This window comes from Mustela lutreola, chromosome 10, assembly GCF_030435805.1.
Source record: "Mustela lutreola isolate mMusLut2 chromosome 10, mMusLut2.pri, whole genome shotgun sequence".
NCBI lineage: Eukaryota > Metazoa > Chordata > Mammalia > Carnivora > Mustelidae > Mustela > Mustela lutreola.
In genome coordinates, this window is record NC_081299.1 from 82,718,805 (window position 1) to 82,732,176 (window position 13,372).

Genomic DNA, 13,372 nt, shown 5'->3' on the forward strand with positions numbered 1-13,372 from the left:
ATTCTGTCTCAGATGAAGCATCCACTTCTTTTGAAGGCAAAACATTTGGGGGAAATACCATTAATATAAAGATGTGCTTACAGATGTCTGTGGTAATGATCAGATATATGCTTTTTTTTTTAATGAATTGGGTTAAATCTTGAAGCACTGCCACTTTCCTCTTGTAATACACTCTTCTCACCTTATAGCAAGTAATCATCACTCAGAGATTATACTGTTTTAACCTACATTCTGTATCTATTTGGTATCACAAATGAAAACTTCAAAAATACATTCTGATGTTGACTGGGGGTATAACCCTTTGCACAACTGTGCTCTGGCTTGGACTGTCGTTTGACTTTATATACTCACTACACCAACATCTCCTCTAAGTCAACCTTGGAGCTCTCCACTCCACACCCAACTGCTGCCACTTCCTCACCTCACCCCATCACAGCTCTGGCATGTTGTACCTTATGACACTCAATAAAAACTAAACAGTGGAAAAAATTTAAATAACTGTTCTGGGAATTTTTCTGTGGCCCAAGAATGTGAGGCTAGGTATGCTCTAGAAACTTCCAGAGGGGAACATAGAGGAGTACATACAGGAAATATACAAGCATTTTAAGTCAGGAGAGAGTACCCATATCCAGAGCTAGAATACTTTCAGATACCACTTACAGGTTTGCTTTTAGTTCTCTACAGACCTGCATACACCACGATGTTTATATTACAAGTACTGTATGAATGGAAGCTTTGCCTGGATAGCAACAAAAAGCTCTAACATCCTTGGCAGGTGTACCTAGGCATTTGCTTGCCATTAAGTATAAACCACCGCCTGGTACCCTGGGCAGTAAAGGCCACTAGACGCCCACAGGAGGCTACTTAACACAGAAGAATCTAAAGTCCATTTGAATACCTAGCTTCTGCCTACATGGCTGATTTTATATGAAACTGAGGTGACTTAAGAGAAGAACAAGGCATCAAAACTTTGGCTGGGCATACAGCCAGACATCTAAACATATCTAGATAGACCCTGCAGCTGCTAAAGGGGAGGCCCAATGCGGGGGAGGACGAAGCAGTCGCGGGGAGCACAACGCAGACCTTGGGATCCAGGCTTCTCCTCATGCTCTTCTCCATTACTCTCTGGCTCTCTTTATCTCACTTTCAAAGACATAAATCAGCAGACCAGAAGGGCTAGGCTCATTAAGGTAACTGGTGGGGAAAATTTATGCATATAAATAAATACATGAATTCATAACCCAAACTGGATTTGTTGTATAGGAGCTAAAACTCAAGTAAACCAGAATAAAGGGACGGAACAGAAGGAAGAAGAGACGAGCCCACGACCTTCGCCAAGAAACAGAGTGTGAGGAGTGTGTGGGGAGGATCAGCCCAGCTAGCGGGATGGCAATGCATCTAATGCTCTTGATGTCAGTGGCTAAGGGCCTGAGGAAAGGGGGTGACATGCCTGCAAAAACACTGATTCATCCTGAGTCCCCCGAATGCAAGTGAGCAAGCAGGTTTCGTGTAATTCCAAGTACAATCGACTGCCACAGGTCACTGCAAGAGAGGTGGAAAGTTCAACATTCTTGCTCAAAGATTAATAGAATCTTAATCTGCTATCTGTCAACCAAGAATCAAATCTAAAGCCTCAGAACCAATGATCCTCTGCACAGGATAATAAGTGGAGGCAGTGAAGTGTAGGAGGCAAGCATGCAGGCTTTGTGAACACGTAGACCTGGGATAGAATGTTGTCTCTGCTCCTACCAGCAAGGGAACTTGAACAACTTTCCTAACCTTCCCAAGTTTGTCTTCTCTCAACAGGAAAAAGAGAATAGTGATTCAAACCTGATATGAATTGTTGCAAGGATTCAAGTAGGTGACATAAAAAGCCCTCGAAAGAGTATAACATCACAGCCCTTTGAATGTACCTTGTTTTTATTATCATATCTTAGTGATCAATTCTACATTTCTTCGGGCACCTAACCTTGAAGTCAAGAACTGAATCTGACAGCTCTGTCTGTTTCACAAGAGGGACACTTGCATCACTGAATGGTAGAAGCAAAACATCCTGGCTCTGCATTCAATGGGTGCACCCATGGCCCCCTGCAATCCACGAACAATCCCAATGCCAAGACATGGAAAGATGAGATCCTGTGAGCTAAAGTTCACTGGAAAAAAGGAATTCTTGAAATGGCAATATATACACAAGTTTTTAAATTAAAGAATCATTTTTACAACTATGGCACAGAGTTAAAGAATGAGGGGAAAGTAGATTTGTGCCCCATAGAATCTGAAGCACCCTCATTGTCACGATCCCACATGGACGGTGTTGTTACTTTCCTTGGTAGCCCTTAGAGTCTAGCAGGGGCATGAGAAGGGGATACATGTTTTATAAACCTCAGAGGACCTTTATTAATGAGTAAAAAGTGTTTCTTAGTCTGGTTAACAGTTTTTTGTTTTTTTTTTTTACATTCTCCAAGTAAAAAAATATTTGAAACTTATTGTATTAAGTTCTGATGAACCTAGAAATGCTAAGAAGAAGAGGGAAAGAAATGATTTGATACAGAGTTATAGATCTGACTTCTGTGTAAGGAAAGTCATATATATTTGTTCTTTTTGCACTGGTTCTGATAACCTGCCATAAAACTTTTGTTAATGCTAAGAGGAAAGACATAGCTAACGCTATAAATTCACTTAGATATCTCTGCCTTACATATTTTGGTAGCAAATTAAATTTATCACTTCATTATCCCTTCCTGGCAGTTGGAAGTTGTAGACTTTAATGGAAGGTGCCAGGGTTGTTAATAGAATCTTCCCGTCACAGATGAAGGAAATGTAAAGGCAAAACTCACAAAGATTTGATGGGATGTATGCTAAAAGACAACAGCTCCCAAAAGCACAAACTAAGAACGAAACCTGTGCCCTATCAGGGAATGGGATTAATTACTTAACAGATTTTATAACTCTTTTACCACCGTAAATAAAAATGTAGCAATTTTTACAAGTGATCACTTGGTCACAGCCATTTGCTTATAGATTGGAATTAATGAGGACATTTACATAAAACTTATACTGTTTCATCCCTCAAGACACAGCTCATTTGTCCCTTTATACTTGCTCCTGATGCCCCAGGTTGAGAAGAACACTTGTTCCTTTTAGCTTCCATAAATCTGATATCATAATAGCAGTTATGTTGAGATGAACAGTAGTTAAGTAGTTAACGGTACAGTTTTTGCAATAAACAGAATGGGGTTTGTATCCTGTTTCCACTGCAATAATGAAACCTCTTTAAGCCTGTTTCTACCTTTGTAAAATGGGGAAATACACACACACAAACACACATGCAGGCACCCACGTAAATGTATGTATACATGTATAAGCATACATAATTGTGTAAAGCATGATTTTTTTAGTAACACGATTTTTTGCAGTTGACTGTCCCTCAGTGATAAAGGGTTTATCTTTATTCATCACTCAATCTCAATTATCTATCAAAATGCCTGGCATGTAACATATACTCAATGTTTGTTGAATGACTAGATTATATATTTAAAGTACTAACATCCAAACTCAAAGTTTTACGCTAGGCAGAGATATGTAAAATAAATTAGTACCAAAAATCAAATCTTTCACAAAAATTATGTGAGTTCAAAAAAGATATGTGATATTTGTTTCCAGCCATAATTTTGTAGGAGATGCATCTTAGGTAATAGAAAGTAAAAAGCAGAAACTTGAAGGAAAAAAAATACCAGAATCAAAATACAGTTTTGGAGTTTTTACAACTTTGCAATAGTAGTGCCTCAGAAAATGAACAAAATGTACCTGAGTGAATGGAAACTCAGCCTAAAGAGTTTGTCTTTATTTCCATAGTTGTAATGTTATTACCAAATAATAAGAGAGCTATTGCAAGAGAAGATGTCAGTGCATATGTTAAAGCATTAGAAATGTATATGACTTAAGGCTTCCAGACAAATGCCCCACTGGGTTTGTTTGCATGAGGGTAGGTAGACCAGTAGGGTGAAAACACCTAGACCTACAATGCAACACCCTATCAGCAATCAACTTAGGCTTCCATTCTGGGAGCTGTGGCCTCAGGCAAGGCTAGCTTTTGTTAACAGAGGCTGCAGGCACCGGCTGATCCTACAAAGCAAAGCAAGCTGAAAGCCTACCAAAGGACCTAATCAAATTTTCCATCTTTAAGAAGCAGCTTCTCATTTGCATTGTGATGCCACCTCCCTTACCTTTGTCATTTCTCAAGAAGCCAGATGTTCCCCTTCTTGATTTCTAAGTCCCAGCCAGTCTCCCTGATGCGCAAGGCCTAAACTACTTCAATTCCACATCCAGCTGCCCTCAAGTTGGCAGAGGAAAATACATTTGTTTATGCCCCCAGCCATCCATTTTCTTTAAACTGGTTTCCAGCCAAGATTTTTCAATTAGCAATAATCGCGCCTCGGATAAACCTCATTGGCTACGATACTGCCACTGCAGCCAAGATTTTTATCAAGGTACCAGTTATTCTCTTCCAGTGGTTAAATTCACAAGATTTTTAGTTCCCAAAGGCTACCTGATTAAAAGTAATTTGGACATAAAAAAATGTCTTTTGTATTTCCTATATGACATGTCTCACTTTGTCCCTAAAAGTATGCTGAATGCTTGTCCTCTAATTTCTGTCAGAGTTTGATGTATGCTTTAAAAAATAAAATTAATTTAATTGATATATTTATACATACACACACAGTACAGCTACACAGACTGCAAGCACACAGTTGGAGGAATTTGGACAAATAGATCTATCCATGAAACTGTCACCCCAACCAAGGTATAGGACATATCTACCACTCTGGAAAGTTCCCTTGTATTTTATCCCGGTTAAGCTCTACTTAGCACTGTTGTAATTTCTTTTCTTTTTAAAATTTTTTAAATTAAATTTAATTTTTGTGTGTGTGTCCCAGAATTCATTGTTTATGTACCACACCCAGTGCTCCATGCAATATGTGCTCTCCATAATATCCACCACCAGGCTCACCCAACCCCCCACCCCTCTCCCCTCCAAAACCCTCAGTTTATTTCTCAGAGTCCACAGTCTCTCACGGTTCACCCGCCGTTCCAAACTCCCCCAAATTACTTCTCTCCATCTCCCAATGCCCTCTGTATTATTCCTTATGCTCCACAAGTAAGTGAGACCATATGATAACTGACTTTGTCTGCTTGACTTATTTCACTCAGTATAATCTATCTCCTCCAGTCCCATCCATGTTGATACAAAAGTTGGGTTTTCGTCCTTTCTGATGAAGGCATAATACTCTGTAGTATATATGGACCATATCTTCTTTATCCATGCATCCAGTTGAAGGGAATCTTGGTTCTTTCTACAGTTTGGTGACTGTGGCCATTGCTGCTATGAACATTGAGATACAGACGGCCCTTCTTATCACTACATCAGTATATTTGGGGTAAATACCCAGTAGTGCAATTGCAGGGTCATAGCTCTAGCTCTACTTTTAATTTCTTAAGGAATCTCCACACTGTTTTCCAAAGTGGCTGCACCAATTTGCATTCCCACCAACAGTGTAAGAGTGTTCCCCTTTCTCCACATCCTCTCCAACACTTGTTTACTGTCTTATTGATTTGGGCCATTCTAACTAGTATAAGGTGGTATCTCAATGTGGTTTTGATTTGAGTCTCTCTGATAGCTAATGATGATGAATATTTTTTCATGTGTCTGTTAGCCATTTGTATGTCTTCTTTGGAGAAGAGTCTGTTCATGTCGTCTGCCTATTTTCTGACATGATTATCTGGTTTGTGTGTGTTGAGCTTTAGGAGTTCTTCATAGATCTTGGATATCAGCCCTTTGTCTGTAGTGTCACTTGCGGATATTTTTTCCCATTCCGAGGGTTGCCTCTTTGCTTTGTTGACTGTTTCCTTTGTTGCGCAGAAGTTTTCGATCTTGATGAAGTCCCAAAAGTTCATTTTTGCTTTTGTTTCCTTTGCCTTTGGGGACATGTCTTAAAAGAAGTTGCTGTGGCTGATGTCGAAGAGGTTACTGCCTATGTTCTCCTCTATGATTCCGATAGATTCCTGCCTCATGTTGAGGTCTTTTATCCATTTCAAGTTTATCTTTGTTTATGGTGTAGGAGAATGGTTGAGTTTCATTCTTCTGTACATAGCTGTCCAATTTTCCCAGCACCATTATTGAAGAGACTGTCTTTTTTCCACTGTATATTTTTTCCTGCTTTGTTGAAGATTATTTGACCATAGAGTTGAGGGTCCATATCTGGGCTCTCCACTCTGTTAGATATGGACCACTGTTGTAATTTCTAATGATATAATTTTTTTCTTCCTACCCTTAAACTTCACATAAATGGTATGAGTTGGTAAGTATTCTTTTGTGTCTGGCTTCCTTCTCTTAACATACTGTTTTTAAAATTCATCTATTTCAGATGTTATGGAAATGTGTTCTTGTTTCTCTTGGATAAATACCTGAGAATGGAACTGTTGGGCTTTTTTATAAGAAAATGTTGAGTTTTGCCAAGTCATGGTAGCATTTTATATTCCCACTGGCAAAGTACAAGAGTTCTAGTTGCTCCGTATTCTTGCCAACATTTGATATTGTCAATCCTTTTAAATTTTGGCCATTATACAGGTTGTGGGGTGGTATCTCATGGTGCTGTCTTACTGCACTTTCTAATGTCACTTAACCATTTTCTGTTTTTTCTTAATGGGTTTATTGGTTCTTACCTTGTGCTACCCTTCACTTAGGACAGTATCGCCCCTAATCATAGGCCAGACTATCCAAACTATGGTGAAATGCAAGACCGCCTGTGTGATGAATATAAGCTGGTGACAACAAAAGATGCATCTGTCAGAATACTTCCTTGACCTACTCCTGCTAAGCTTCCTTTAGGTTGCCCAGGAGGAAGAGAATGAACCACTGTCAACACAGTGGTAAACACAGGTTTATCAGGATATTGGTGAATTAAACAGAGGTTTGCTCAATTTGGGTGCCAAGGGGATAAAGGAGGAATAAAGGCAAGAAAGTGGGGCTATGGAATGTCTGTCCTTAAACTCTAATTTGTTTCCCTTATTCCACTGCCCCCCCTTCTAGGTTTTGACTCCTCCCTAACCAGTTAATACATTCCTGTTAGCACAAGAATATTATCCTTGAAGCTCATTAGGATCAAGAGCATCTCTTATTAATTGATTCAAAGTGAAAAAAAAAGCCACCAGATTTCATATAATTTAGTCTAAATAAAACTTTAAAACAGTGCAAATCAATTGAACTGTCCTTTCATGTTGCATCCTTCAATTGCTGAATATTCTATATGGCATTTCACAGAAATATGATTTGATTTGAGAACATCTGCAGCAGTCTGGAACACATTTTCCCCTGTACTTGACTTTTAGCTCATTATAGCTCTCAGATGTTCTCTCAGCAATCCTGTGACATATTGGAGTGTTGCTGAACAAACATCAGTGAAGCCGATGTCTTGAGTAGTGTCAATCTCAGTTGAAAATGTTTCAGCTTTCTTAGCATCAACACTAGAAGAATTTAATTAACCCACTGAAACTTTCAAAATGATAGTTAATGCATGTAAGAAATAAGAAATCAGAAAAGTGGGGGAGAGTGGATAAGCGCTTAACCTCCCACAAGCTGATGCCTGCCACCTTCAGCCTGCACTGAGGCAGCTCACGAGAAGCCTGGTTGCTCCGTGCAGCCTCCCACGTTTTGCCACGAAACCTCTGGATTGCTCTATCGCCCCTACGGAGATGGAGAAGGTGGAGGTGGCAACTGCTGCTGTCATACTCCCCTGGTCCCCAGACAAGGTCAGCTTCCAGCCTCTAATCAGCTCCCATCCAGCTGCTCTCATGTTTTTAGTAGGTGGGGCTGGGAGACCAAGGTCAGAAAAGCGCTGTTGGCAGTGACACGGTTTTTTGCCCACTGCTGCTATTACATTAAGGAAGCAGCTGGTGAGATAATGTATGCCAAAGTGCTTTGTAAATTATAAAGTGCTTATATAATTGTCATGGATAATCACTACTGTTGTTTTATTCCTAGGTTGCAGGAAGAGCACTGAGCAGGGCTATTGCATGGCAAAGTCCACCAGAAAGCTGAAGAGATGGGTGTGTAGGGTCCAGAGGGAGGTCTTTGGTGAGAGCACGACTGTGGATGATGACAACAAGGAGAGTAAAATTGGCTTCATGGGTCTGAGAAGCACATATAGTAACATGAGAGCCATGAATAGGGGAAATATTAGTATTTAAGGGCCAAAAAAAAAAAAGAGAGGATGGGTCCTAAAGATCAAGTCCAAGATGGTTGTCTCCACACAGAAATGTTATTTATGTCCAGGACTTTGCCATGCTTTCTGCCTTAGCCTGAGGTATTCTTCCTACACTTACAGATCTTAAGTTTCAGACTGGTCTGGAAAATGTTCTCAAACACCCCACCACCCCTACTATCCTGTGCATATCTATCACTGTAATTATCACTATGTTATAAATAACTCTTAAGTTGTCTAATTCCATGGTAGTCTGTGATCCTTTTAAGGGAGGGCAGTTACATTATTATTAATATTTGCCTCCACGATGCCTGGCACATGCTAGGTGCTAACAACTGTCTGCTTGAAAAAAGTAAAGGAGGAACCAGGAATAAAAGAGTATTTAAAAATCAAAGAAGAAATTTCAAATATGAAGGAGTGGTCAACTGTAGAATATAACAAGACCTAGTAAAGACTTGGAAACTACTGGTGAGAACTAAATCACTGACAACTTCAGCAAGAGCAGTTCTAGTGATTTGGGGAGTGGGGATAGGTAGAGATCTAATTTTGATGGGTTGAAGATAGAAAAACCAGTAAGGAATGAGAGACAGTGAGTGGAGATGACGTTTTCCAGAACCCAACTTTTCTTTCAGAAGAAATTTAGACTTGTTTTTCTCAACAATCCTATGAGATATATATTATTATCCCAAGTTTTTGGATGAGAAAATGGTGGCTAAGAGAAAGCACATAAGGTGCTCACGTCCTTATTACTAACAAGAAAGATGTTATGTAAGGTACATGCTATGCTCTGTTTCCTCAATTGGATTAGCCTGGCTGTTGAATGTCAGAATAAATGTTTTCACTGTATGGTTTAGAAAGAAAGGCTCTCTGCTATCATGAGAGAAATTGGACACCGGTTGGAGTGACATAATGGAAAACTGCATTATGGAATTGGTTTCCAGCATGTGGAACCACACGCAGAAAGGAAGGTGAAGATCACTAAAGATGAGCGTTTCCATTTTATAATTTTTCAAAGGGTTGCTTCTGTAGCCATCAGTGCCTCTGGTGGCAGGTACAAGTTATATGGAACTCTGTGTAATACTTACCAATTGATAGTATTGTGGTAACAATCAACTCCCAAATCTCTGTGACTTAACAGAGTTAAAGTTGGTTTCTCAGTCACAAAAAGTCTGCTATCTCAGATGTCCTAGAAGTGGTGCCTCAGAAATTAGGTCATCCATTTTATGTTGCCACCTTCTCAACATGAGACTGTGGTGTTCACTGAGGCAAGGGAAGCAAATATGGAGAATCGAGTGCCAGCTTCCATGTTTCCACTCAGAATCACATACCATCACATTTCATTAACTAAAGAAAGTCACCCAGTCACATGCAATAGCCAAGAGGCAAGGAGTTTGCTTCTCCTACAGAAACAGAAAATGTTAGTGGACACCACCAATGCCTACCACCATCACCAAACATGTGAACAGAGTAAGAGAATATTTAAAGCAGGCTTCTTCTGTATCTCAATAAAGACTGTATAGAGTAGTACTGAATTATCTTCCTAGGAGGCCTGGATTACCACAAATGCTATGTTTACTGTCATAAGTTTCACTCCGGATCTATTTTAAATGGAAACAAAGACTTGGCTATATTTAGGTTCTGAAAGATCACTAGCTTGATGGGTGACACTGTACAGCTCAGATGGCCTGGGTGCATGCTGAAATGAACTGCCAGAAGAGGATCTAGAGAAGGTTCTATAGTTTGAGATGACATGGGATGAAACTGAGAAGCAGGGAAGACAAGCAAAATGCTTTAAAGATGTATACTAACAAATCTTCAAAAGGCATAATCTTGACGGTGTTTGCCATGAACAATCTATAGCACATCGGCCAGCAGGCATGAGGGACTGGGAGTGAGGTCTTCAAGGCATTTCCATCAGTGAGACAACTTTACAAAGGTGCCTGAAGCTGCAAACCAAAGGATTCTCTGAGCAGCATTTGCACATTTTTCTGTGTAGGCTGTAGTCGTATCTCAAACACATTTCTAGGCGTCACCTGTGACCACAAAGCACACACTATTATAGGGTATGGATCTGAGTCATGTAATAAAATCACTTCTAGTAGCTATACAACACAAAATATATTGAGATTGAGATATTAGGTGGTTAACTAGATTGATTATGGGCAACCTAACAGAGTGATCATGTTTCTAAGGAGAAGAGGAAAGGGATGGATATTTCATCTGGATATATGAACTGATTTGGCTAACTACAAGACTGATAATCATTCAGTGCAATTAAAGATATCTTGGCCTATCCTTCCTAAGCTTCTAAGGTTTTGGTAAATCTCTTCAATAGCAGTTATGATCCGTATAATTTGAAAGCTAAAACAAACAACAACACTAACTAACTTATTATGTTTTTAAAATTTATTTATTTATTTATTTTGGGGGGTAAATCAGATCCCCCTTTTAATTTCGAAATGTAGACACTTAATTTTTCCTCCCTCAAATCTTAGGACAAATTGGCATAAAGCTGACTTAATTAGAATTTCTGTTGACTCTTTACATTACCAAAGTGACTCTTTGACCCCTTTAATTAGCAGAAAATTATATCTTTTATCTAATGCTCCCTTTATTCAAGTGGGCAGATGAGCTTAAACAGAGATAAAACAAATATATATTTTTTCTCAGGGAGAATCTCAAGGGCATAGCTCAGCATTACACCAGAGATATTTTGCCTTACTCCATAAAATCAGGATTAGGAAGAAAGCTAACTGGTTTGCAATAAATGTGCACTGATTTTGTAGAGTTCTTAGGAGGAAGTGTAGGGGATGGGTTCGAGGGTAGTATTTGAATTCAAATTTCATCTTACATGCTGATAGTAATGCTTTCTTTATAAATCCTCAATCTCCACCCAGAACAAGAAAAATCCTAAGTTTTCTTTTTTCCTGGTGTAAAAGTAACATCAAAATTAATGTGGCTAAGTATGTTGAAGATGGAAAGTACTTTTACACAAGTTCTATGTGTATAATTAATATCAATAAGGTGCATTCTGATTAAAGTAGTATATTTGATGGAATATGAGGAATTATACTTAACTGCATATTTTCATGAAAGTGACAAAAGAATAATCACATTTGTGTTTGGCAATTAGATACCTGTTTATGAATGAGGAGAAATAAGAAATCATGATTTTTAAAAGCATGATGGATGAAGCAAAGCATGGTGGGATGATGCAGAACAGTAAAAATGTTTGGTTTACACTTTATTTCAGACATACAGTGGAGCATTGCAAAGAAGCAGCTGCAGTGGTTACGGAGACTGCAAAGCTCAGTGCTGTGCAATTCCTAGATTGGCCAGTGGGCAAGTGGTCAGTGCGCCACACTCAGGGAAGTGAGAAGCTATATCCTGTCAGGTCTTGTCTTGTGTCCATGCGGATGGGGGCATTGCCACCTGATCACACAACTCTGCTGGACTTGGCTTTGGATCATAGTCTTCTTCTATATATTGTTGCCAGCCACCACTACCAATTGATCGTGGAGTTGCCCTGTGAAATAGACCCACTTACCCCAGAGATGGGAGAGAGACCATTATGAGAAGGCTGATAGCGGCACAAACTATTTTGGCTATAAGAAATGCAAAACTACCTCATTCTACAACATGAGAGACTCCTACCAGCATATCCCCTAATGGTTCACTTTAAATTCTGGTATTGCTACTGGGATTTGGCAACAGTAATAGACTCGGCCCTTCTACCTATTTTAGGAGAAGGAAGGACCACTCATGCTATATTACTGCCCAAACTCCAAATTAACAAATTTTACCTGGAAAGTGAACACTTCTGAATTTTTAGAAGCTTTTTTTTTTTTTCAAAAGGGAGTGTTTCAAAGGACAAAGATGCAAGCTTTTGACCAGATCAAACCAAAGTAAGCTAGCAAAATCATGTTATCAGTAAACAGTCAAAAGAAACTATACAAATAACGTGTAAGTATCACATATACAAATTACCCCAATATTTCTCTATGTCTATTTGTGTTCTATTTATGTATCTATGTGGCTCTGTAGCTACCTCTCCATCATCTATTTTAGAATGAACAATAACAATAATAGGCATGTGCTGAATGTCTGCTTGCTATGTGTTATGCACTTCATATATGTGATTTCTAATCCTCACAAAGTACTAGTGAAACTGATATCATTATCTCAATTTGCCAGTATAGGAATAGAGGATTGTGTGATTCATTAAGCTGGCCCAGGTTCACCCAGAAGTAAGCCATTAAGCCTGAATTCTAGACCTACTAGACTCTAACACTGTGCTCTTTTCACTACAGCACACGGACTTCTTTGTGATTAGAAACTCAGAACTACAAGAAGGGACTATCAAATCTTATTCAACATTTTTTTTTCCTTCTAAGTGGGACTAATCACCATTTACAAACAGGTGTCTACCCTATTGTTAAAGGATACCTGGCATTTCAGCATTCTACCTAAGATACTACTCAAACCATCTAATGATATTTAGAGATGTAATTAAGTCCCCATAATATCTATGCAGTAGACTCTGATTTGGTAATTCTTGAATCTGAACCCCCAGGAACTGGTGCTTTTGTTTTTTTTTTGTTTGTTTGCTTTGTTTTTGTTTTTTGACATGTCTTATGAAGTGAGCTCCATCAATAAAAATATTTATCCCCACACAACCTGGCTAGTCAAAGAAAAAGATCTTAATAATACTGCTTCCTGTTTCAATCAGTACCCAAGTAACTGATAGAAATGTAAAATGTCATCTGGAAGTTTTCTAATAATATAAAGTACACAACTGAAAGCCTCAAAAAGAAGAACTACAGTGATTCAAAGCTGCACTGGGAAAAAATAACATGGACGAGAATCACAGGCCTATAAGATAAACCTGAAGGAAAGTGGCTTTCATCTCCCTCACTTCCTCTTTTCTGGGCTAGCTCTGCAAGTTGTATCAGAGAAAAGAGAAAAAAAAATGTTATCATAGATGGATGAGGGTTAGTTGCAAGAGCCTACAGGTGTGTCCCTCATCATGGACTTTTTATTTTAAGATTTCCAGATACTTCTGATGAAATTAAATTATTTCATATTATTCCAGTTTACATGTTTTAAGTATT

The 13,372-nt window shown here is 38.9% G+C and overlaps 1 protein-coding gene and 1 pseudogene across 4 annotated transcripts in view; both read right to left on the reverse strand.

Moving 5' to 3' along the window:
- DPYD (dihydropyrimidine dehydrogenase) overlaps positions 1 to 13,372 on the reverse strand; it is an 833,169-nt gene that overhangs the window by 102,926 nt on the left and 716,871 nt on the right. The gene's annotated exons all lie outside the window — the stretch shown is intronic.
- On the reverse strand, positions 4,357 to 4,480 carry LOC131810604 (U4 spliceosomal RNA; annotated as a pseudogene).